At 40.7% G+C, this 26,390-nt stretch overlaps 1 long non-coding RNA gene and 1 other non-coding gene across 18 annotated transcripts in view; both read right to left on the bottom strand.

Moving 5' to 3' along the window:
- LOC101751251 overlaps positions 1-26,390 on the bottom strand; it is a 103,325-nt gene that overhangs the window by 51,518 nt on the left and 25,417 nt on the right. For 2 of the 17 annotated variants that reach the window (XR_005857280.2, XR_005857271.2), the window contains one exon: positions 11,420-11,795. The exons of the other annotated variants lie outside the window; for them this stretch is intronic. This is a non-coding gene — a long non-coding RNA (uncharacterized LOC101751251). The remainder of the gene's footprint in view (positions 1-11,419; positions 11,796-26,390) is intronic. 17 annotated transcript variants of the gene reach the window in all.
- Positions 11,630-11,715, bottom strand: MIR187 (microRNA 187). The gene has a single exon (NR_031417.1). It is a non-coding gene; the product is annotated as a microRNA 187 (primary transcript).

Genomic DNA, 26,390 nt, shown 5'->3' with positions numbered 1-26,390 from the left:
GTCTTTTTCAGCAAGCCCAGGACATGGATAAGCTTTCCATTCATCTCTGATTATCCCTCTCTAATGCGATAATCTTATCAGCCTAACTTCTCTGTATACTTGTTGATTATACATCCGTATACTCATTGATTATACAACCACCAAGTCCAACCATCAACTCACCAACCCAAACACAAGTACACAGTGCAGAACCAAGCCAACCACACAGCATTGCGTGCAGCCCCAGCCACCCACATGGCCACAACAAAGAATGGATCCTGTCTAGAACTGCGCTGACTCCTCTCACCTCTTTATTCCAGATAGAAAGAGGAAAATCCAACAAGAGGCACGTTTTTATGATGAAAAATTCCCCTTCAGACAAAGATAATGGAGACTTAGTGAGACCCGCGGAGTGCCCTTGGCTTTGTGTTTGAGGCAGAGCCTTTGGGAGGCACTCCCATGGCCTGGGCCTCAACTCCCGTGGTCTGGGCACCACCTCCTGTTGCCCCAGCTCCACCAGGTGACACTCTTGATCTTCTGGTTTCTCCCACCCAGGCTGGTATCCAGCATATCCTGAGAGATTTCTCCTGATTTTTACCTGTACGTCCGTGGGAGATTGATCCCTGCTTCTGCACAGCTTTCTGCATGCGCCAGGTTTAGTTTCCCACTCAGTGGCAACTTTTACTTGACTGCAGGCATGCTGATGGCGTGAGAAGCAAGTCAGCAAGTCCCTTCTCATTTCAGCTGTTTCCCAGTGAAAGAAACATTAGCATGTCTGACTGCCAGACACCACACCGCAGCATTCTCCCACACATTAGTCCTTTTCTTCCTTTTTCATGTCCAGAAGTAAAGAGGTGGGGGACAGTTTTTCCCGGGGGGGAAGGGGGGAGAGGGGGGGGGGGGGGCTTTATGCTGAGTACTGTTCTTGCGGCCTCTCTGTCTTTTACACTTGAACAGGAAGGGACTCAGAAGCAAGGCACTCAAACCAAGAGATTATTCACAAAGTCCCTGGCAAATTAATCAGAAGGAAGGAAGAAAGGAAGGAAGGAGGGAAGGAAGGAGGGAGGGAGGGAAGGAAGGAGGGAAGGAGGGAAGGGAAGCAAAATTAAAAGAATTGCAGTCTGTCAAGAGGGAAAGATGAGTTTAAAACAATATTCCTTTATAGTTATAAATGTCTACAATTCAGTCACAAAGAAAAAGATTTGCAGGAAACATTCAAAGGGTCTATTTGATAAAAGGAGGGAAAAAGACACCTGAGTTTCCTTCAAGTCTATGGGGAGGGAGTTGTGTTCAGTGTGCTTGCTGCACATGCATGTGGCTGGGTAATTGCTAGGTTAGGAACTGAAACAGCAGCATGTGGGCATGATCCAATGAAGAAAGCAGATAGATAGGAAAAAAAAACTCGGCCTTGGGCAAAGTGTTGCCGCATATAGAGTAGTTCAGCTATTCATTTCTGAAATTTACACTTTGTAGAGCATAAATAAGCAGGAAGGATCATCTGGCTTCACCAGCAGTGTACATGCCCTCTGATGGACTGCTGTGCCTAGCTCCATCTAACTAACTAATGCAGCCCAAAAAAGAGATTAGAGCCCTTCAGGAGTTGTGTGCTCTTGCATTACGTTTTTTAGAAAGTAACACAATTAATCTGAGGGTTAATTTGAGTACGGCTCACCTCCTTATCAGACTTTCCTAGCCTTTCGCGTCACATCAGGTACTGCAGAGCCAGTCCCCAGGCCTCACAATGTGCTCAGCCAGGTAAATATTTACTGATTGCATTTTACAGCCAGCTGGGACAAAGGCAGAATAGCTAAGCTCAAAGATTTGAAAATCTGGCCTTGAAGGGTTTGTGTAGAGACACAAAGGGAAATCTGGGACTTTGGAAAGAAACCCACAGCAAACGTGGCACCTCGAGGGCTAAATGGAGGAGAAGAAAGATGAAGAGGATGCACAGCTGCCAAAACTGCTGGTCCATGTCTGCTAATCCCCAAACAGCGTACAGTGTGCTCAGCCAGAAGCATGGGTGTGTTCGTGTACATCTGTTGGAGAATGAAGAAACTCAATTCACATCACAGAGAAGGAGGTTTGTCTGCTGTCCTGCAGTCACGTGTACCACGGCAGAAGAAACCTGAAAGAACTGGTCAAGGTCACAAAGAGACAAAAAACAATTTGAAAGATGTTTTCAAGACACTCTGCCTTGATTCAGTGTCTCCACTGCAGTTTTCCTGCCTGGTTTTGTGCTCCCAAGTTATAATTCCCTATCAAGTTTTCTTTTCTTATAAAAGAGCAAAATGGATATCATGTTTATTGCTAGAAGTAGTGCAATGCTTCTTTCAATTCAGGTTATGAAAACAACTTGCTGAATGCTGATGTGTATTACTGAATGAAACGTGATCCTAAAAAGCTTCACTTGCTTGTTAGGCTTGCTTGTCTTGTTTACAATGTCATTTCTATTTCAAGTGTTTTTAAAAACAGATGCTTCCAAGAATGACACCAGTCTGATACAAGACCAGTCTGATGGTCTTGTGAAACTGCCTTGCAAATTTGCCAGGCAAGTTCAAAATTTGTTGCCTCACCTATCAGCATTAATAAAAACAACATCTATTTTCTTCATCTGAAAGAAGAAAGAAAAAAATAAGAGAGAAAAAGGAGAGAAGAGAGATGAAAGTAGGAGAACGTACATAGAGTTAGAGCTGCATTTGGTGGCAGAGCTCTGCTACTGAAGAGCTTTAAGTACTTCAGCAGCTCATTGCCCTGTCAGTGTTAGCCCTCCACAAGCTCTGTACCAGCCTTAAAAACAAGTGTCTTCATGATAGCAAATTGCTCCACAGACTGAAGTTTCAAAGAGAAATGCATCTCCAAATAAACATATTTTATCTTGTTCTGTTCATGGAATTTTCAAAAATATACCACATCCCAGCCCAGTCTCAACCAGTCATATTCATCATTTTTGGTCTTATCTCAGTGTCCTCATCATTTTTTATACCTATTTTCATGAATCAAAGAAGTGATCACTTCAGAGAGTTTTTTCCCCCCATAACTTGCTGTTTTGAAGATAACAGCCTCAGTAGTTGATCAGAGAGCTTCTCTAGGTTATCCCTCCTCTACTAGAAGAGAGTCCATGTTTTAAGTACACATTTTGGTCATCTTGAAGTTCATGTCCTTCTCATTTAAAACAAGCACACTTTTTTTCTTTTTATTTAATGAAATCTCTGGTAAGTCCACCCAAAACTTCTCTAGAGGAACAGACAACGCACACCAATGCCGAAGATCAGCTGCTGATAACTACGTGGAACTAACAGTGTGTATTTGCTGCTTTACCTGGAGGGATCTTGAGAACACATGGATATAGAACTTTAAGGAGGCTCCCAAGTCTCTGTCATTTTTGAAGGACTTCATAATTTCAACATCTTTTGATTTCCTGTTATATTAAATATATATAATATATATTAAATTATATATATATATTAAATTATACCATGTGTTCTATGGGAAGCCTAACACAGCTCAGCACAGTTCTGCACAGTGTGCTATTTTTCTGATAATTATAAAGTGTCCCTTCTAAAAATGGAAGGACCCCTTTTATTGGCCAACCACCAGCAGCAAGAGGTAACACTGTGAATAATGGAGATAGGATAAATGTATAAATATATTTTTCCCTGCTTGATCCCTTTACTATATTTTCTGGTATAAAAGCAATAGCCTGTTCTCCACTAGATCCCTAATTTTTAGTAGATTTACAGTCCCCTCGAGGTTCAGGTGGTTGAATCTGCAATGAGAAGCTGTATGAGTTTATGTGGTACTCTCCAGATTCCCTGAAGGCCTCAGGAGGAGCGCTCGGGGTGATGTGCCTCCAAGCTGGAGTTGAGGAATAGATGCTAAGACAGCCTTGTAAAGCGAAGCAAAGCAGAGGTGTAGAGCTGGGGACACTGTGTTGGAAGAAGCAAAAGCAGAAATTTTTTGCCAAGCAGTATCTGGGAACTTACCTGTGGGTCTGGCAAGCCACAATTTGAGATAGTTAATAGATTGGAAAATTTAGTTCATAATAAGAGCTGTGGGTACTTGTAGGAGTCCATAGGTTAGCCTAAAAGTCAGGCTGAGTAATTTATATGCAGGCTAGGACTGGGAGCAACAGTGAGGTGGGAGCAACAGAACAGAGTTGGGAGAAAAAAGCAAGATACCAAAAGAAAAAAACTTTAAGCTCTGTGGTGGCAGAGATACTGGGTACTATTAGCAGTTGCTAGTGTTAACAATGGAGCTGCTCAATATGCTTGGAAAAGGCAGAAGATAAAGAGAAGCGGCATTAAGAACAAATCAAGGGTCAGGAAGAATTTACTGCTGTCTCTACTAAAAGTAATGGATTGAAAACATGGGAAGATATGGTGAAAATGCTAAAAGAGGCCAAACAAACAATTTCACTAGAACCAGCAGAGTGTTTTTAAAACATGTCCTTTTATAATCTACTGTTTGCATTACCATAAGACAGCACTGCATTATTCGGGCATGCAAACAATTGTTGAGTTCCCAACTTCTGCCACTGGAAAAAAGCAATGACCTGGGGGAAAGAATTTCTGTAGTAAATACCTCAGCATGAATAATAAGATGAAGTTATTTAAGCAACAGCTCCTTGAAAAATTAGCCTAACTTCCTAATAACTGTACTACACAGCTTAAAGAAATCTAATTTTATCTCTGCCTCCCACACAGTAAATCTCCCTATCGCATTCTTTCCTTGCTTCATTGCTATTTCTTTGCTTAATAATCAGCTACTTAAAAGATTGGGGATAATGTTAATAATGGGCAAATTAGATACACAAGAAAGAAATGTTTCCTGTGCTTTCAGAGGTACCCAGCACGACTGTCATTAAACTAGAGCCCGGGCTTGAAGAGGGAGCACAGAGACCCGGGCAGCCTGCAGTGGATCAGGGAAAAGACTCCAGCTAAGGTAGCATCAAGCAGACAACGGTAGTCAGTGTGGCAGTGGTAAAATACATAGCAACGGGAGCTCCTTTCCCCTTCAGCATTTTTCTCCCATAAACTAATTAAGCTATAATATTATGAGCACTTCCTTTCAGCCCAGCATTGCCTATTAGCATGGCTACGGGCAGGCTGGGCAAAGATGGGTTATTGCTCAGATGAAAAAAACTACAGTGTGCCTCATCCTCCTTTATTATTTTGTTTCCAACTCTACACAAAGCCACTCACATGCCCAGTGGCTCAATCTCACTTCCAATTAAGTCAATGATAAAACTCACATTGACTTAAATGGGAGAAGGTTTGCATCCCAAAGGCTAATATTCAAGGCTTTTAACAGTGAGACTAATAATAGGGAAACTAGAAGGAGATAGAAAATGTCTTTTTCTCTTTTCTTAGGAACAGTAATTCAAAGTGAATAGAGTAGGCATGTTTGGTTTGAAATTATTTTCAGAGAGTAAAAATACGTAGCGAGTCTATTTATACCACAGTGATTCAGCTCTTTTAATATGTGTGGATGGATCTGAGGCATAGAAGAAGTCAGCACAAAGCACAAGTTACTGACTTCCCCTTTAAATCATTTGCAGGCAATTTCTTAGCCCTGACTATAGCTGGCCCTTACTACATGAGCTGGCCTGTGCAGCAGTGTACACATGGCTGGGTGTTAAAATGCTTTGCCCTATTACCTTGGTTATAATGGAGCTCACCACTGAATTAAGAGCAAAAGAGCCAGCACGCACCTGGCACTTCTTCAGCACTGGCCTCTTGCTGTGGACAAAGCCCATACAAGGCCAAGGAAGGAAGAGATTTTAATTATTTTTTTATATATATAACTGACAGAACCAAGCAGAGGAGAGAAATTATAACAGCAGTGGCCACATTACTGACAATCCGGTAGAGACAGAGTTTAAATTCCCCCCAAATCTTCTGAAGGTAGCTCTTTTCACTAAGCTCACCCTCCCCAGTATCTGTGCAGTTCCGGCTCCTCACAGATGGCAGAGAAGCTCTGTGAAGAGTGGGGCTTTGGGATGTGCCTGTTGGCAGCCGATCCGATTCCTCCTCTTTCCTCTCCTACTTCTCGCTCCAGCAGAAGAGGGAGGAGGCTATGGTGGGTGATGGAACTGTGCTCTATGGTACGCAGGGAGGGCAGGGGGAGGAACACACTCCCATTTGATCCTTTGCTTATTACCTAGCTGGGCTGTCATGAGACGATACATGACAGAAACAGGGTGCGATGAGAGCAGGGATGCAGCTGGAGGGCTGGGTGGGAATCCTACTGCTTGCTTCCTGCCTGGCACAAACCCAGGCAGCACAAAGAGACTCATGTCGGGGAGGCTGACACCATGGAAAGCTGGGAGCCTCTTGCCAGCTGGATTGGATGCTTCTGCAGTATGCCGTAAGAGTCATCGCTGTAACTACATGCAACGTGTGGGAATAGGGAAGCCTGCCCTGTCAGAGTGTTGAAAGCGATCTCCATCTGTTCTGGGTACTGCTCGCTCATCATCTGATGGATGCACACTACCCCTACTTGTGCCTTTCCTTCTCCTTGCTCCTTCCCTGCTAGTACAGTGGAAGCAGATGTGTTTGCCTTTTACAGTGTTTGTTATCAAGCTCCAACTGAGTATGCTGAATCACAGTGCTGCCTGAACAACCCAGTCTGAAATACCATGCTGCCCATTTGGGAGAGAGAGGAAGCCCAGGTAAACCGAGCCGGTTTTGTGAATGAATTCAATTTCAGCTTCATTTTGAAAAATGAAGTAGCTCGTGTGGCAAAGCTGGGGGGGGGGAAAGCTTCATGACCCCTTGCTAAAAGGAGGCTCAGCAGAAGTTGGTCTTGTTGCTCAGGATGAACATGAGGGTAACAGGTCTCCATAGCATCATATTGCAAATGTGTAGTTCTTTCCCCTCAGTCTGTAATTTGGAGAGTATACCCGTGCACACCTCTCCTTTTCTGCACCACCCTCTTTTCCTAATTTTTCTTGAATGTCATGGCTTCAGAATTCAAAATAACTCCACCACTTTTTCTAATTATAGTAGAGAGTGTGGTTTCGCGTTCCTGCATCAGATGTTGAGGATCAAAGGCATCTGAAACAATCATAAAGACGATACCAAAAGAACACCTGGGTAGATGCACGAACTGCAAAGCCTCCTGGAGAAGGAGGCCATGTATGTGGGACTGTGGGCTGTGGGTCTGGGGCCCCCCTCCCCCTCTGCCCATCTCAGTGCACTGCAGTATGTCCTGAGCACTGCTGCCCACTCCCATGAGCAGAATACCCAAATTCCAACACGTCTCCCTCCTGCTCCAGCCACACTGCATGACCCACAGTATCCCTTTGGCACTTCACATCCAGTTCTTCTCTGGCGCTGCAATGGCAAGGGAAAGATGCACCATTGGCACTGCAGAGGAAATCCCTGTCATCTCCCTGCTGCTGCTCCCTTTTTTCTACGGGGGCAACATCATGGGATGACCCTGCTCACCAAAGGACCCTGACAAGTACCCATGGTCATGGTTCCCCTCTGGCTTGGCTCACTTTGCAGGACGCCTCATTTTTCCGGACACTGGAAGTTCATCCAGGGCTCTTAGTGGATGTTTTCCCTGCACTGTGATTACTGAAAGCTATTCTTCATTAAAGGATAGAATTCATCTCTGCTGAATGTATAGGATGACGCCTGAAGCCCACCCCAATCTCCATTAACTGCATTGTTCTCACGGCTGAGAGAAATAAGGTTTATTTTAGTCAGCATAGTGAACAAACACCACCTGTGATCTTCTCAGGAAGCTGACCTGAGCTAAGAGGTGACATTTTTACTGCTCCTTTCTGACTGTAACCAAGCCTAATGGTGCATGGATTATTATGCTTCCAGCAAATCCGTCTTTTTTAGTTGAAAATGAGGTTTTAGTCAATTAAATTCTCAGTGAAAATAAAGACATGTACAACATACATACAATAATTCAATTTAAAAACACACTGAAAGAAAGGAGCTTTTAAGAATGGTGCTGTGAATGAAAGATAAGAATATTCTTTTGTGGTATGAATAAATTGCCACTCTTGTTAGCACTCTTACGAAGTGATCACAGGATGAATCCGCCTGCAAATATGGCCAACCTCTCTGCTTTCCAAGATACTCACTGCCTGGACGAACATATCCACTGCCACTGCTTTATGGATCACCGGGGTAAGTCAGTTCTTCATACTGTCAGTATGGAATACTGACAGTAAGTTCACCATTTGCAGAGTGACAGAGAAACTCTTTCAGTGAACTGTGTGTGACTTGCAAAGCATAAGTAGAGCTTAAATGAGGACGAGGATACCTCTTTATTACATCTCTTTTTCAAGGTTAATGCAACTCCTGGGAAGTCCAGAGCCCGTAAAAATGAAGGCTTTTTTTCCACTTGTCACAATTCAGGTCTCCTCCAGCAAAGTTAAACAGTATGTGCCAAGCAGATATTGCCTTCCCACTTTGTCCTTCAAGATGTGCTGTGTCTGATTTTCCTCACATGACGTAACAGCATTAAAAATACAGCCACGATTGATGCATCAGAGCTTGCATTCTGCCATGTGCTCCGTTCTGGGACTGTCTTATGATCCAAGCCTTAATTGGGTTCAACAACTTGAGGTTCTGGCACGCTTGGGATGAGCTTTTAGATTTAGTGCTCCGCATGGTGTGTTCTCCTCTGTCACCATCTGGGAACATAAGAGGGAATCAGATCCCCTGCAGGGAGAGCTACAAAGATTGTGTCATCTTCTGCTGAGTGGTGCAATAAGCCAGGCCAGTTGGGAATCCCATGATCTGGTTCAGGATGCAATGCTTGTGTGTATTCTATGTGCAAAGGCAGGAGAGAGAAGAGAGCCTTTTAAAGGAATGCCATAGGTCCTTTGAGGACTAAGCTTCAGTTTGTTACTGGAGGTGAGTCTTGTGAAGCCGGTAACTTTAGGCTGTAAGACTAATGCTGTCATGACCACTGCTGTCAAAGACACCTGATGTCTCTAGATTGCCTTGAAAATCCCCTTGATGTTGTGTCCTGCACTGATAGAGTGAAGTAAGGGCTTTGACTTACAGAGGCAGAAAAAGTTCCCACCATTTTCATGCTTCATCTATGGTTTCCATAGCACATTTGGCAACATCTCGAGCCTTCCTTGGCCCTATACCTATTATCAGTTACATTAAGTTACAGTGCTGCATTTTAATTGCTGTGTTTTCTGAGACAGAGGGAGCTGAATCTAAATATATCTCAAGCGCCAGCAGTGATATTTAGCACAGCTACTGTAATTAAGTATTCAGCCATCGCCAACAAATAAACTTCTCACTTGAGCAAATGAGTCCTCTGAAAACGACCTGAATGTTTGACAAAATTCCATTTTCTGTTATTTTAATATCATTAGGAGGCCTAGGCTTTCCTGATTGGCAGGGTGTGCACCTAAACTGTCAAGAAATTACCCATTTTCGATCACAGCTCTTTTCCTTTTATGAATGCAGACACTGACAGCTCTAACAAAGATGCTCAGCTAGGAACCTGTTTTCCTTTAAGAGAAATGAAATACTGCTGGGTTAAAACCACTAATTGTAGTTTATAATAACAATACTTCCTGGAAAAAAAAATTAAACTATACTTAACTGCTGTTTTTTTGTTCCTTCAGACTAGGGGTTTGACTACAGTCTGATGGCTAACTACTTGCAAAAATCTCCTCCACTAGTACAACTGAGCTGGTAGATACCAGAGAAAAAAAAATCCCCTTTCCCATAGTATCAGCGTTATTTTTCTGAGAAACAATTTGCTCTGTGTTTCTGGTGCAAAGCATCATGTATGCATTAGGAAGGAGAGATTCTGAATACAGGACACTGAACGCCCCCCACTTCCAGCCGACATCCTTGAATTTCAGTAGTTTAGAAGCTCTTGGAATTTTTGCTAGCCCACATGGGATACTTTAAAAACGGGAAAATCGCGGGTGAAATGCTTAGCTTGGAGTAAGCTGGTGTAGCTCTATGAAAACAGTGGAACTGCAGAGATTTGTAACCAGACTTCCAAGATTCTATCCAAGAGCTTTCTCTTGAAACTTTCTCTGCTCCGAGGCCTCCGAGACTGGGAAGTTTTCCTCACTCCCTTTTCCCTCAAAAAACATCTGACACTGACTTGTATTTAGGAGTACTGAAAGGCTGAGATTCTCTAGTGAGAGTTTTCAGATATCAGTTTTTATCCTCCCAGGACTAAAAGGTGTGGAGGTTAGGGAAGGGTGACTAATGGGCTTTTCAACCCAGTGGGACAGTGGATGGCTCTGGAGCATCTGTCTCCCGGGGATTACTTTGCAAATATTTTCCACTGACTGGCACCAAAGATCAGGAGGAGACACAGAACACAGTAAATGGCATTGAAAACTAAGCAGCACTGCGTCAGAAGGATGCTTGATAAATGAAAGTTCTCTCATTTAAATGATAGCTACACAAACTGTGCAGGAAACAGAGCCTGATCAGAGAAGTGAAGGTGAGAATATTTATTTACCTTTCATACAACTGCTCTTTTTTTTTTTTTTAAACTTTTGCTCATGGGAAATAGCAATCTAAATCTGACTACCAAAACACAATCTTTATCAGGTGAGAGAATCTTCAAAAACAATCACTCTTGTGATGATACCCAGGGATCAGCTTCTGCTGGTTTCAGTCCTTTGAGAAGAGACGTGTTTTGTGTGTACTGCCAATGAAATCCATGAATACCGAACGGGGAAACACCTGAAAGCTCACTGACAGTATAGAAACACAATCTAAACTTTTCAGACCTTATCCCAAAAACTCAACCACTGTTGTTGCCAAATGATGTGACATTAATTTTCAGTTTCTACAAGATGTAGAAAATTGGAGGATTAGAACTAGGGCATTTTTTAATCATCCTTTTCAACAACTCAAAATACGAATCCAGAGTCACCTTATAGGCATTTCAGTGGGATACACATTTTTTTCTAAATGCAGATATTTAAGCTTATATACTAGTTTATCCAGTCTAATGAAGTATTAAAAAGTAAGATTTCAGCTGAGTATACTTTAATAATTGATTAGATGGAACAGACTGGCATGCACTGTATTGAGCAAATGGCAAAGTTAAGCGAAACCAAAGGGTTCATGCATTCCCTCAAGGGTTCATGAGCACCTCCTCAAACTGAGGTTCACCCTGAAGTCAGATCTTGAAGAAGGGAAAAATTTGTCCCAGTGAGAAACAAAAAATGTCAGTGTTAATCATAGGCATGTCCTCTCCTCAAAGTACTTGAGGCTGCTTAATTCTATTCCTCCTAAAAGTTCATGCTCACAACTGCTGAAAAACAGGAACAAAAGCGCTGAGTCTCAAACGAGCAGATCATTAAATACTTGCAAAGCATCTAGAGTTTAATTCAGTGACTCTAGTCAAATTGGCAGAAAGCAAAAAAAAAATAATAAAAGACCAATGCCAGTGGCATTATAAGCACAGTAACTTTTACTACCTGATTCAGATCTCTCAATCTGCATGCAAGGACTGGCAGAAATCTGACATCTCCTCTGGATTTGGGAGCTCCATAAGCTAATGCCATGGATCACATTCCTGAGTCTGCTTCTCTCAGATGTTCAGTGAAGTCCCGCACCCGTTTCTCACTCTCTCTTTACACCTCTTTCATGACGGTTTCTTCTACTTGTCTCAGACTCTGTTGAAAAGATGTGCCCCTCTGGCTGCAACACAAGACACGAGGGTTCAGAAAAGCTCCCATGTCCTGTGTTGTAGCCGGAGGTCTCACAATAGTTTAGAGCAAACCCTCCAGAGTGCAGGCTCCTTTTGCAGGCAGAGCTCTTTTCCTGCACTTTTGAATTCAACCTACGTGTCATCTGTGAAACAGAAGCAGAGAAGAATGGAAATCAGGTGCTTGTGGACAGCAAGCAGATAACACTGTGTGCAACTGCTACCGTCAACATTGCAAATGGAAAAACCACCCAAGTAGCTGCCAGCATGGGCAGAAAGGTCAAGTTCAGGCCTAGAGTTAAAAGCTGCCATTTAGCTGACCTCCATTAAGCCGCATGAGCACCATGACGAACACCACTGCCTTCCCAGCACGATCTCCACAACTAAGAAACCGAGAGCACTTCTTTGGCAACTTCGCCAGCGCCTCTTCTTCCAATGACAAATAAAGCTAAGCAAATAATTAGCTACTAATCATGTATAAACAAATTCTGTCTTTTGTTTCTTGTTTGCAAATTGCCCTTACACGGATCACAACATTTCCAAATTTGTTATGCAGAGTTGTTTATGAATGCCTTTATAATTAATAATTCCGGGTTTGCAGATCACTTGCAAGGATTTTTGAATATTTGCAAATTAATTATATAAGTCATGTAAGATTTATTGCTGATGAGGTTAGTTGTCTAATTAACTAACTGACAGTGTGGATATGCAGCTCAAGAAATTACGTTTGGTAAGCGTTCAAACTTTTGAATTTAAAATGGGCACTGGGGAGAATAGCTTCTGTTAATAAAGCTACATGCCAAATAGCCACAGAAAACAACTGCCTGAATTGTTTCAAAAAAATGAAATTTGCTTATGAATCCAAGAGAATATTCACAGGACAATGTGTTTTTTTTTTACTGCTTGCTCAACTCAAGTCATAAATTAATGCTAACGAAAATATTCAGAGCTGTTGTTGAATTTCTTATGAGAACAGTATTTACTTGTATGTCTTCTTTTCCTTGTGGACTTACAATTCATTTCCAGCTGAAATGCTGTGAGAGGCAGAGCTTGAAAAGACTTTTTTCTATAAATGTCAACCCAGTACAGTACATTGCTGTGCATTACAATAAAGATCAGCAATTTGGAGCCAGGTATACAAGACAAGATTATTGCTATCTCTGTTCAAAATATCTTTGGCAGATTTATTGCTTTTTTGTCCCCGACTCTACATATCACTTTTATGCTGTCGCTACTTTGTTTGGTACTTTTGCTTCTCCAAACAAACTAGAAGAAGCAGGAGAGGAAATGAAGTGTTCTTAGCTGCTATTTTTATGAAGGTGACCCACAGAATGGCTGTTCAGGCACTCTGACGATAAGTACTCACATTAATAGAATTTAGTAAATTACATAAGCTGTTTGCTCTAAAATGTTGAACTTCTGTTCAAAAGATTTTTAATTTTTTTTTTAACTTTCCTATCTACTTCAAATAAAACTCTCAGCTATCAGCTTTGTTCATTTACAGACTTATCTTGTATGGCATAAAGTACAGTTCAACCAGTCACAGCCCAGATTAGGCAAACGATAAAGCTACGAATTAAAAGATCTTTCCAGATGAGGGCATCAAAAGGAATGTCGTCAGTATTCTTCACAACAGCAAGGCTCTTAAGGTTGTCTAATGACTAATGCAACAACAAGTTTTCAGCCACTAGATTGCAACTTGAAGACTCCCCCCTCCCCTTTTTTTTTTCTTGATGTATTCTAAGAGTTTTACAATTAATGATATAATTTATCTAGAAATTAGTTATTTCCAGCCACCTGCCTTTCTTATCTCAGCTGCATAGAAGAACAAAAAAATATCATTTTTACATTCAGCGTGAAAAAAAAATCATGCCAAGCTCCATCTGTCTAACCAATTCCCTAAGCTGTGCCTATATAGGCGCTAAAATGAAATCAAAACACGGAGTACTAGAAACTTGGGACCCAGAATTAATCTGCTTTTTACAGAAAAATTATGTTCAGATGAAGCTAAATGATTCACTCCATCCCTATTACAGCAAGGAAATTCAAGGTTAGAGCTGAAATTGCATCCTTAAAGATTTGCTGATGCCCTGTGGAAAAAGCATGAAAATTGTTCAGGTTAGAAAAGATTCTGCTTAATTAGTCTATATTTCCTTCTTTTGTGTCTCCTCATTTTTGCTCACTGAAGGCATTTCCAAGAGAACTTACTCTGAGTTCACAAGCCTCTCTGGAACAATCTGGTTGTCTGCAATGTGAGACATCTCAAATACAGAGCGGGATGCGCTGCGCTGCAACCTGCTCTATAGAAAGCATCCTTTCACTTGTTTTAGACTACCAACGGGCTAAGTCAATTTATTGATAAATGGGAAACCTGCTCATTCTTCAGGATTCATTTCCCTGGTTTGACAGGACAATCATCTTTCACGCCATGGCTATAAACTCTGAGTCTTGATGAATACTGATGGGATGGAGAGCGAGGGGAAAGTCTGCATATCGCCTCTCGCATGTTATTTCACTCCCTCTTCCCAGAGAAGAATGGAAGGCTGGTGTGGCTTGCTGCCATGAACCATCACTGAACTTTGGCCTCTCACCTGAGCTGGTCCACATGCTCTTCACAGTGAGCCATTCTGGAACAATTAGGGGAGATACCATTAGCCAGAATGTAATTACCTCCGTGGTTTGCTGAAGGAGCAAGAACAGATTTAACTGTTCAAATGGCTACAGAGATATCTAACTGATCCTTGCCTTGGGGTGAGAGCTGGCATTCCAATCCTGCAAACAAATCAAGATCACTTAGGGGAGGAGGTCTCAGAGTAACTCTGCTTTCCACCACCAAACCCACTCTTAAAATTTAGGTGTGAGTGGTGTGTCTGGACCCAAGATGGGAAAGGGTTTATTTTCCAGTTCCAGAAACACATCACAGCGATGCTAAAGTCACTAAACGTGAATTTGAACTTCAGCCGGAGTGATTTGTCTTCATCTTGAAGCCATTAAATGTAAACTAGCACTTCTCTTTGGATTTGTATACTGCCTTCTTTGCCCATTACTGTTATTTGTTAAGGGAGACATTTTTTGCCACTCTTGAAATCAATTTTCTTTCCCAGCCCCAATCTTTGCTGCATTTTTTGGATTTGTGACAAATGCCCTTTTGTTCTTCTAATTAAATTTCACATCTGTTCCACACTAGTTCATCTTACTCTTGAGAGAGGACAGTCTCACTAGGGCACATTAAAAATTTCAGTCATTTTGCAGAAAAATAAATGTGAGTACACACTACAATTTACCTAACCACTGTGAATTAATTTGGTGTTTAAGGTGACACTGTACTAATTACATATTAGCACATTAATGGAGCTGCAGGCTCTAATCATTTCCCTTTGAATGAACAGTGCAAACTTCCAGCAAAGTCTTCAAGAACTGTTTTGAAATGCAAGAAAGCAATAATCAATTCTCTTGTTGCTGCAACTTCAATATAAAGTGAGGAATTGTCTTACTTTATGTTTAAGAACATCAATCTCTGTTTATTATTAGCAAGACATTTTTGACCAGCATGAACACAAGTTCTTGTTGTACTCAATAGGTATGCATCACCTCAGGCACAATTCGGCCTTTGGTAACCTTAGCTCTCCATAAGCCCAATCATTCTCTAATCTGTATTGACTGTGAGATTTCCCTCATTCCAGGCACCAAAGCCTTATAACCATATGATCTGGGACAAGCCCTGCAGAACACGTGAACTGTGTTTTCATAGAATCATAGGACTATAAATATTCCAAGTTGGAAGGGATCTGTAAGGATCGTTGAATCCAGATCATTGAATCCAGCTGCCCACGGGACCACCCAAAAACCAGACAATATGACTGAGAGCATCGTCCAGATGCTCCTTGAACTCTGGCAAGCTCAGTGCCATGACCACTTCCATGGGGAACCTGTTCCAGTGCCTGACCACTCTCTGGTGAAGGACCTTTTCCTGATATCCAGCTTGGCTTTGACGTAGTTATGCACAACCACTTATCAATGGTGACTCTTCAACTTTAACTAGCATAATATGAGAGAATGAAAGGAAAGGAATTTGCTTTTGAACATGAAGAGCTTTGTAGGGTATTTTCTGAATTAAAGACTGCGATTTAAAACAATCCTGTAAATTGAAAATCTATATCTGATGTGACTGAAGGGGGTACTTCTAGGCCTAACTGTCTTAAATATAGATTTTAAATCAATAGAAGTAGTTTTGGATCATTACTGTTCAAGGATTTTGTGCCACTGCTGTTAAAGCATTATTAATTCATGTTCTTATCTTTCTCATTTCATAAAGTGTAAGGCTTTTTTTTTTTTTTTTTGGTGCAAGTCTATTAATGTAGGAACTATAATCCATCTTCTTCTATTTTGCCCTGGTATTGTCTCCACAGATCAAAGTTACATTATAACAAAGAGTGAATTTCATAAATTATTTTGAATGATTTTACAGGAAAAAAAAAGGAAAAAAAAATGCAGGTTAAAGTCAGAGGCACATCATATATCACAAAATTTACCAAGAAGCAGTCAAGAGTGTTTGAGATAATCTGCTAAAACTCTACAATAAAAAGTTTGTTTAATTTCTAAAGATGGCAGATGTCATAAAAAAAAAAGAGGCTGCTGCAAAAATAAAGCCTCCAGAGTCTGGCAGTTCTGTTCTGGTGTCAATAAAAGATAATGTAACCTGTCAAATTTGCAAGCGTGTTTTATCCAACCATCGCATTTTACCTTCACCACTCAAGCATTACCTTCGAGGAAACATCCGCATCTGCCTGATTATCCTAAAGTAATTCTGATGAAGAGAGCAGGTTGCAAATTAAAAGCATCTTTTTCTTCCCAGTTTTCTCTCCCTCCCCGCCACCTCATTTTTCAATCCTTCATTTTCTGCAGTTCAGCTAATTTTTTCTTGAAAGGTTAAGGAGCTAGCAATTATTTCAATGGCACTTGCAGCTTTAGGGTAAGTGTCTCATCTGACCTTTATTTTAAGCGTCTTCTCTTCAAGTTCATACTCAGTGCATCTTGCTGAACACTGAGGTTACTTCAGAGCTGTCGTCCAACAGTAAGTTGGGAGATACTATGTCTTGCTCCTACTGCAGCACATAAGTCTGGTATGGAAACACCCTGCACTTGTCATGGATGGGTTGCTATGCTTTACACACTATTAAACTGGTGTTGCACCACCAGACGAAATACTAAAGGCTACTGCTATTTTGTATGCTGATTGAGATGTATTCCCTTCTGGTAAAGAATTTTTTTTTTTCTGTATTCATTATGAATTCCCAGGCATTCTAATTTTGTCTTCTATGCAGTCAGCCTTCATGTTTTTTACCATCGGTTCATACATCGTGACTTTGCAAATTCTTTCAGGTTGTTTGACTACATTCACTGCACATGTTGAGTTCTGGAAACAGGCCCAAAAAAAGCCTACAGTCTCAACAAATCAGATGTTTATTTTGGGGCTTCTACTGACAGCCATCATCACTGAACTGGGAATGTTTGCATCATATCCTTATGATATCTCTTATTGTTGTTATGGTTGATGGATTCAATCTTCCTGGCCGCTATGTATCTGGAGAATCTGTCCAAATTCTGCATCATCCTACAAAGAAAGTCTGAATGTCTAAAGATCAGTTGCTTACTCTCCATCTTCACAGCAAATATGCACAGAATGCATGAATCAAACAAATTCATAGCTATTGCACTAGCACAGAAGGGTGGAGTGATGTTTTTTTTTTTGCCAATTTTTTCTGTAGCAACATTTAGTAACAAATCTGACGCAGTCCAAGGAGGCCTTCATTATACCATGAGGAAGCTGCAGTATGTTGCTCTTCTGCTGGATAGCTCATCTCCACAGACAAAACCAAAACTGAGAGAAGTACGAGCTCTTATGTCACGGAAATGAAGGGGAATGGCCTCACATTTCAGCACCCAGTAATTCCCAACACGCTGCTATGAGTGCCTCAGGACCAGAACCAAATGTGGGAGCAGAGCCACTGGCACAAGCTGTGCCTGGCCGGTGCTCTCTCCTCAAAGCCTGCCCCGCTTGTCCAGCCTCATTCCTGGCTATGAAGCCACACACGTGGGCCTGCTGCCCACCCACCAACATAACCCTTGTTTGTGTGGGGTGATGACACATAGGGAAGCTGTCATTGTTATGGCAGGCTGCAATTTTGGAGACATTTCTTATACAGACATGACTTGAACTTTCTTTCTAAAGAAATAAACTCACATAACCACCACCTGCTTGCTGCTTGTAGACACTTAACACCTTCCTAATGCTGCTTTTAGGCACTAGCTTTCAAAACACTGTTAGGTAGGTGTTGCTAGAACTGACCTAATTAAATGAAATAACACTGAAGGAACACTTGCAGATATACCTGAGGACTGACACAGAAGTCTCATCTAGTGATACTTTTTGCTGATTCAGTGACCCTCAGACAAATGTCTCCAAGGGCTGCAGATGTGGTTCTGCATATAACTTCCTTGAGAGCTGATCAGCTACTGTGGACATATTATGTCTGCAGGTGCTGCTGCTTACTAGCTTCTGTTCTGTTATACAAAAAGCATGGGGCAGAATCCACAATGGAAATAAGAATGTAAAGCCAAAACTGAATGCGTATCTGCTGACGTGTGTTAAATTCCTCTGCAGATTTTGAGCTGGTGGTCAGAAAACAGGAGACACAGCATGCCTGGTAGGCTGCACTGCAGTACGAATCAAGCTTCACGGGTGCTGTCAGCCATGCACAGCTCCTCCCAGCCAGTCTTGGGACCAAGAGAACAAATAAAGCCTGTAAACTTCACCTCCCCAGAAACCGATTTCCATATCCACTGGTAAGCTCCCATCAGTGATGCCTGTGGTTTGTAATTGAAACACGGTGAATAATGGAGCCAGTGATGGATTTATAGATGTTCTAAATTTGCTACTCTGCAGGTGGTTTTGTCCACTGCTACTTCCTCCCAGTACTACGCACTGTTACTTCCAAAATTAAACACTCTATATGAAAAAATTGTTCCCACTGCACGACTGACAGAAATTTGAAATGATATAATAATAATGTACAGTCCATTTGCTGTCTAATGTATGTGTGGGATTGAATAGCTTTTTGTGATATATTCCTCTCTTTCTAAATTACTCTAACTTTAAACTGAATTAAAGCAGTTAGTTGCCACTACACCGTTGAACTTTGATAGCTGGATTCATTCCAAAACTTGAGACCACAGTCTCTTTTCTTCAAGAAATTCACAGAGAAGGAAAAAAGACAGGAGAAGAAAAAAAAAAAATACTCCATTCTCTATGCTCTGTTTTGTTCACCAGCCTGGAAAGTGTGATTAGGAGTGTGAAATGAGTATCAGTTGGAAATGTCCTGCTAAGGAGGGGGGTCTGCTGTGTACACGTTCCCAGTCTCTTCTTCCATTGAAGCAGCACAGCTACATCCCAGGCTGTGGCTGTGTGTTTACCCATGTACTGACTGATATACTTAAGAACAACACCCCTGCTGATAATTTTTGCTTACAGAATGACTTGCTAGCAACATTATGGCAAACTGGATGTGTCCGGTACCTGTCTGCTCAGCACACGTATCCTTTTTAATTGTATTTCCTTAGTAGTGAAGGACAAAGGAAGACGTAGTGTGATTAAACTGGTTGCCAGACAACCATCCTTTTCTATTCTTCATGTATTTGATTATTTTATAATTCAGTGAAATTTTTATGCAAAGTCTTTCTGACTCCAGAAGAGCACAAGTATGTCCCTTTCAGTTCTGAAGAATGTAAAAGACTGTGCTACCATCCTGTCCATCCAAACAACCTTCCATTACCCAGTCCTCTCAAAGAACAAAAGCATTAACATAGAGAAGGAATAACATACAGGGGTTAATTTTCGTTTGTTTGTTTGTTTGAAGTTCAGACCATGGAATTGCAGTATTTGAACACCTCATATACTTCAATATAATTCAGTAATTCTTCAATATAATTCTTGCAGATAGCTGCGAAAGAATTCATGCAGAAATAGTAAGTAACTAGTCCAAGGTCACACAGTCCATGACTACAGTGTCTGCTAAGGGCAGCCTGAAAGCTTAAATATTCTCAAAACTAAACATATCTACTCTTCAGGGTGCAAGCTTGAAAGTATGTTCACTGATACATCTGGGAAATGCCCTCCAGAACATTTGCCCTAGCTAGGCCAGCATATCAGGGCATGGTATTCACAGCTTGCTCGTGCCCATCATCCAATGCCTGCCTCTGAGGCAGCCAAGTAAAAGGAGGTGAGAAGGAGGCAAAGGACATCACCCTTGTACTCACTCTGGAAACAATGCTTTCAAAGCAGTGTAAATAGATCAAAAACGCCCGACTGAATTTCTTAAATTTTGTTTAATGCTTTTCACATTTTCCTAGGGCTACAGGTGCTTTGGGTGAAAACCTCAAATTCTGGGCAGCATTAAGTATGGACACCATGTATTCAATGAAATGAACAGATTATAAAACAGAAGGTTCCTACAAATAGCGCTATGAAGTGAAGATGGGAAAAAGGAAATGACTTAAAACAAAGAAATTGAGACTGCGCATTGCTTACAGGAATCGTTTGGCAGTATAGTCTTCATTTGCTACAGATGTCAGTAGTTCATCTGCACTGTTGTTAGTAAAGAGCAACAGCCACAGAAAATCCTTTTGGTTGGATTTTGGACACAGGTTAATTAGAAAAGTTTAGATTAATCAGTGTCATGCATTTATATAGGGTGGCTATGCCATCTGCATAAAATGTCTGAGTAAATCTAGACTAGAGCTGGTCCCATTTTAATTCAAGTGAATTGGATATTAAATTAAAGACTGCACACGCTGATTAAAGCAGTCTAAAAATGCTTGGTTTGGCGTAGGCTGAGCTTTAGATCGAAGGCTGTCTGGAGACAGCACTAACAGCTGAGTTGGATATGAGACAGCAGAGAAGTTTACGTGGGGTGTGATAAGAACTTGGAGCACTGTACGTTTTCCAGCTTCAGGACAGAGCTGGATAAGTTTCACAACTGTGAACGCATGACAGAAAGGAAGGGAGAATAACTGCCATTTTTCTATGACACATTCACAGGAGTCTGGGCTGTCCGTGTGTGAAACATAGCACGTGACAGGCAGTGTTGCCTGAAGATTGTGGGTACAGCAGGGGAATGCAATGCTGAGAGCTGGCCCTTGTCAGGGAGCTGGTGATGAGTCGTAAATCTTCAGGTTTTGCCAGCACTTTGGTGCAGCAGGGCTAAGATCCACCAGGCACCAATGTCCAGTCAGCTTCAACAAGACTATTATCTGCTTAAATAACCCTTGAGGATTTGGGTATAAAATGGCATTACTGCAGTCATTTGCCATTCCACCTGGGGAAGTCTTCATATTCAGCCTGGAAAATACTTCTTATAGAGGTGGGATAAGTTAGAAGTCCAGGAATTTTGTAAAGCAGTGTGTTTGTATAAACAACAACAAAAAGAATTACAATAAGGAGAACAGTAGCATTCAGCAAATGAGAACTTGTAGTCCTCCTTAAGAGACCATATTCAGGTAAAATTAGACCCTGTAGCTGTTCTAGTATTCAGACAGATAGATCACCTTTGTAGTTCCACATAAAAGAATGCAGATAAAGGCAATATTAACTACTGAATAAAAAACTTCTCCGGGTTTCAAATGTTCAAAAATTCTTTCTCCTGTAAATACTGTTTTTCTAGCAGAAACCTCAGTAAAAAAGAAAAGCAATCTCCATTTCTCAAATTATGCTCGTTTACAAAGCATATACAGAAACATGCTCTACAACAAATGTCCTTGTCTTGTTATAAGCAGGGAGGTATCGAAAACCATAATAACAGCATTTATAAGAGAAAAATCAATATGGCCTCTGGTACCTCAAAAAGGCAGAAAATGATTCTATTAAATATCTACTGGTAGAAAATGCACTGGACAAAATACCTAAAACCTATAGTAGTATCTCTCATACTGTGCCATTGAATAAATCACAAGGAAACCATCATAAAATTCTTTGTAAAGGATGCACTGGGGCCTGCTTCACCCTCTTCTCACTGAAAAGACTACTGTTGAAGATAACACTGTGGTTCAAGATGTCATTGACCTTCTCCAGCTCAATCTTAACAGAGCACTTCAGTTATCAAAGACTTGGGGTAAAACTTGAGATGTTTTTTTGCCCCAGGTACCACTGTTTTAATATTGTGTTTGTAACTACTTTAGTTGTATTACAGGGAAAGCAGTAAAAAGGGTGACAGAGTGTTAGGCACACTGATTTTTATTCCTACTTTAAATAAGTAAAAGCATAATGTAAGAGTGATCACAGTGGGTTAGACCAAAGGTCTGCCCACTTGAGTAGAGCAGGGAGGCCTTTGTCTCACCCTGCTTCTGTAGAATTGACACTGAGAGATACCTGAACACTGTTTTCTCTCTCCTTCAAAATTTTGACGATTTTTTGTTCTAGTGCCAAAAGATAATTAAAAAAAAAAAAAAAACACATAAAAACCAACAAACCAAAAAGCATGGCCAAAAGTGGATGCTTATGGAGCAGTAAAAAGAGGAGAGACATATATCAAACTTCTTGCTTTTTTGCTTCTCTGTCTGCCTTTAATGATTTTAGTCCATGATCTTACTTATTTGGTTATGGTTTTTATGTATTTAGTAATGCCCAGAGGATTTATTTATTTTTAGGAGCTTCAGTCAGTCCTTTGAAATTTTTTGCATCTATCATGCCTTTTGGCAAGGAGTTTTACTAGTCCTCTTCCTCTTGTGAGAAGAACAGAATGAGACTGCCCTAGCCAGTGAGAAGTAACAGTAACCCATTGGCCATCAATATTGTCCCATGTACAACTGGTAACTCATAAGCACTACAGAAGAATATATTTTCGAAGAGTAATGGTGAAGTAGGTGTTGATGGGTTTTTACAGAACGTAGACCCCCAGCATGAGATGTATCAGAGGAGAAAGCTTGGAGTGTCTGCTAACAAACTTTTAGGTCTGTTAAAGAGGGCCTGTAGTCTGGACCAACCAGTTGGGTTGCCAACAAGGAGGTGGGACCAATGACTGTCTCAGACCTTCCAAGGAATGGGAGGTTGTACGAACGCAGCACTAAAGAATGGCTCCGGAAGAAGAATACAGAGACAAGCTAGATTTCAAACAGGAGAAAATACAGAGAGGTACGGCTAGACCAGGAAGAAGGCTAGAAAGTTGTACATTTGTTCCTTATCCTTTATATAGGTGATTAACCAACCTGTTCCTTAATTTCTGCAACATTTGGAATGACAGTGCATTCAGAGAGGAGGGTAAACAAAGCAACAGTTCCCTTTTTCCTCCCTTGAAGACTGTGTAGTGGCCCATTTTACTGCAAAAACTCTGACCCTTTTAGCAGCCAAACAGAAATCCATCTATCTGAAGCACCTGTAAATGGCCTTGTCTCAGAGGAACTCTTGGTACATGAAGCTGAGGTAAGAGACTGGAATTTTACATACATCTCAGATAAAACACAGCAACTGGTATGTGGTTTTGGAAATTTGCACATTGGTGGTAATTAATACCAGTCATTAACTTGGGAGCCCCAAGGTCTTTATGTTGTCTGAAGGCCCCCAATGGACACTAATAAAGCCACACTTTCACACAGGGAACAGAACAGTTATGGATAAAAGCAGTAGGAGAGATGTGACAACCAGTAATTTTAACTTATCACCTTGTAGCTTTATTTTTGAAGGCTTTTACTTCCCACTGATTGCAGGCTTCCAATTCTGTGTTGTCGTGAAATAAATTACAAAATTTATCTTCTTTTTTTTATTGGCATGGTGCTTCATAGACAAAGTGCCTAAAAAGCTTTTTATTTGTACTTTTTTTACCAGAATGAGTTAAGTATTGCTGCCATAGTGATTCTAAGAAGGAATCACTACCCAACAGCAGTCTAGAAAACTGGATGTAGATTCACAAAACTCTCAGTAGCCAGTGTTTGACTTGAGTCCTTTCTAACAGGAAGCTTTTACTGTGTGTATGGAGGGCATGGGAGTGAAGGCCGGAACAGAGAGGTCATTTTGAAAAGCAGATCTTTAACCCTTTTCCTGAAAGCTAAAGTACTGTCTGGTAAAATAATTCACCTGAAGGAGATCTGAAGGAGATTAACATTCACAACCATATTTAGTGCCTATTCGATTTATCCTCTAAATAGGTACTCAAGACCAAGAGATCAAGTTTGCTGACAGTGCACATCCTTAATCATAACTATCGTATGGATGCAAAGATAAAACTTACATAAGCCACCCTGAAGTTAGTAAAAATGGTTTCAATATTCAATTAATTATCTCCCATGTATCGCCCGCAACAAAAGGACATAGATGCTGTGGGATAATGAGAGAACTAAAAGCACAAAGGCATAAAAAATGTCTTGCTCAAAACCTGCAGCTTATACAGAGCAGATGGCTAGAGAAGGAAGCCCAGGGACTGGCAGCTAAACTGACCTCTTATTGGGTGCTGGGATGTGGAGATGTAGGCGGTCACTTTACATTGCTCTGCTCCCTGCCAGGCAAGGCATTCAAGAATTGTCACATCTTAGTTGGTGACATTAATTTAAACTGTTTTACAATGATCCATGTGCTATAAATTATAATATATTATTTATAATACTTTAATCACCTAAAGTTCAGCACATATTAATTAATGCCTATTTTAATTAGATGTACATCAGACAGAGAAAGAAGATAAAACTGTGCAGTGTTATTAGCACTACACTCCAGCACCATAATTAAATCCAGAATATAGAGTGTAATGCACTTAAGGACTTAAAGCAGTGGAAGGTTGGTCATCACCATGGCAGCCTCCCACTCCTATACCTTCTTTTTTCCTTAACATCACTCCTTTTTCCTCCCTGTGTCTTCTTGTGAATGACAGTTTCCATAAGGGAAAATGGGAAAGATCTCTGCTCCTTATGAGCCAAACTCAGCTTTTCTCTTGCAGTCTTGTCTACAGCAGAGTTATTCTACATTCTATTGTACCTGAAAGAATATTCTAAGGAGAAATGCTTTTGTGAATGTATCTTTGCACGCGATTCTTTTTTCTCTTTCTGGCCAAGGCAGATCTGCCTGCAGGCCTAGAAATTCCTACTTTGCTACCTTCGAGCATTATTTCAGTACCCCAAAGATACTTAATTTGAAATTTTGCAGCTGCTGGGTACAGGAAGGAAAAGAAATTGATTTCACGTATTTATTTTCTAACTCTTAACAATAGATTAGCAACAAGAAAGCTGGAGCTTCCAGCGGCAGCCAGTGTGCAAAAGTCATACAGCCAGTCAATGGAAAAGCACAGCAACAGCGCTCAGAAGTTCCAGTTTCCAGTGCTTCTTGTCTACTGAATGACCATGTTAGGGAACTCCAGTCCTTGCCATTCAAGCATCTTCTTATGCATATTTCATACAATTAAAAAAATATAAATAAATAGATAAACCCAACAGACTGCAGTGATGATCCTAAGGCTCTGGAAGTCATAAACAGTTTTCCTATTGACTTCATGGTGTTTAGGCTAGGTCCTTAGAAGCCTAACTGTGATATTAAAAAAATTGCCTAAGTAGTAGAAGCACTACCATATAGCAATAGCTTTCAGCATTTTTTCTTGCAGCTCCTTACTGTTTACTCACAAAAGAGTCGATTTTCTTAGCAAAGTTCTACAGATGTCTTAGGAGCAGTGGCTAGTCTATCAGAGGGCTATGGGTGGCTCACTGAAATCTTCTGCAAAGGGAAAGAAAGGAACATTTCTATTAAAAAATAAAAAAAATAGTTAAAAAAAAAAAGCTTGCCAGTATCTACACACAGGAATGTTCTGTGTTATGTTTTTTTTTCATTCCTATTTTATGCTAATTACCAAGTTCTTTTAACTGTAAACTGCAATACATTTTCCTCAATTTCACTTTCCCTGCCCAGTTCCATAAAGTTTCTCCAAATAAATAATGAAGTTGAATAGTTAAGCTTGCAGAAATTGCTATTACTTTATCAATGCCTGAGCCAACAAAAGCATTTTCCATGCACCTACAGAAATGAAAAGGAATTGAATAGCTTTTAAGAAATGTGCTACATTTTAATATGTCCTGGTGACATGTAGCAGCATATCTGAATGGAGTGGAGGCGGAAGAATGGGTGCAGGAGCCTCCTCTGATGACACTATCTGAGCTCAGAACACTCCGTATTACCAGGAAATTTTGTACATTCATGCTTCTTTGTAATTAATTTACTGATAGTAGAATAAACAACGATGCCTTGCTCCTGAAAGACATGGGAGCCTATACATTTTGCCTCAGCTCCTAAAACCTCAATTTTGTAATTTCTAAAAAAGCAAACAAATGTAGGATGTTAATGTTTCGGTATCTTCCACCCTTAAACGTAATATTTTACTTTATTTTTACTTATTTGCATTTTGTGTTATTTTGCATTACTGGATTATAGCTTATTTTGTAATTCTAGCTCATTTTGTGATATACTTAGGCTTTTATTAATTATTAAATTTGATACATTTTGTAAACTCAGCTGCACATTTAGTGGGCTATGAAGTTTCCTCCATTAGTCAGCATCAAGTGACTGTAGAAACGCCGAGGTATGCCTAAATTAGACTTAGGCAGCAAGTAAGTCTAGACTGTTGTAACCCTCCTTGAAGTTTTAAAGGAGCTCATTAACACTGCTCTGCAAAGGATCTATAGTTTTATAATGGAGCTATTATGCAGCACTATTA

The sequence above is a fragment of the Gallus gallus genome, chromosome 2 (assembly GCF_016699485.2).
Source record: "Gallus gallus isolate bGalGal1 chromosome 2, bGalGal1.mat.broiler.GRCg7b, whole genome shotgun sequence".
Taxonomy (NCBI): domain Eukaryota; kingdom Metazoa; phylum Chordata; class Aves; order Galliformes; family Phasianidae; genus Gallus; species Gallus gallus.
This window is presented reverse-complemented; position numbering and strand designations above follow the sequence as displayed.